This window comes from Aplysia californica, unplaced genomic scaffold (assembly GCF_000002075.1).
Source record: "Aplysia californica isolate F4 #8 unplaced genomic scaffold, AplCal3.0 scaffold00512, whole genome shotgun sequence".
In the NCBI taxonomy this organism is placed as follows: domain Eukaryota; kingdom Metazoa; phylum Mollusca; class Gastropoda; order Aplysiida; family Aplysiidae; genus Aplysia; species Aplysia californica.
Genome location: NW_004797782.1, coordinates 552,808 through 553,225, shown reverse-complemented (window position 1 = coordinate 553,225; position 418 = coordinate 552,808).

The following is a 418-nucleotide window of genomic DNA, read 5'->3' as shown; positions in this document are numbered from 1 at the left end:
CCCCTTAATAAAATATATCACCTTTACGACAGATTGTTTGTTGTTCTTCATATTTCTAAGCTGGGATTTGTTTGGTTGGATTTTTTGTTTTGTTTTGTGAGGGTTTTTTTAGAAGAAAACGTTTAATACCCAGTGCAAACTGGGCTTTAAGTTCTGAATGGAGATTACACTTGCTCGACTGGTAAGTCTGCATGAGCGATCGGATCGGATGAGAAAATCGGGCGGTTCAGAGAGTACACTATCAAACAATATCCATAGTGACACTCATAATGATTACATACCCACATACTGGAGAAATCTGGCGCTTGGCGAAATAATTAAATCGAAGAAACCGGTATTTTTTTCCCACAAGTTGGGCAATTTGCACCAATACTTTGTTATTGGTATTTTTTTGCCCAACTTCAGGGGGGGGGGGGGG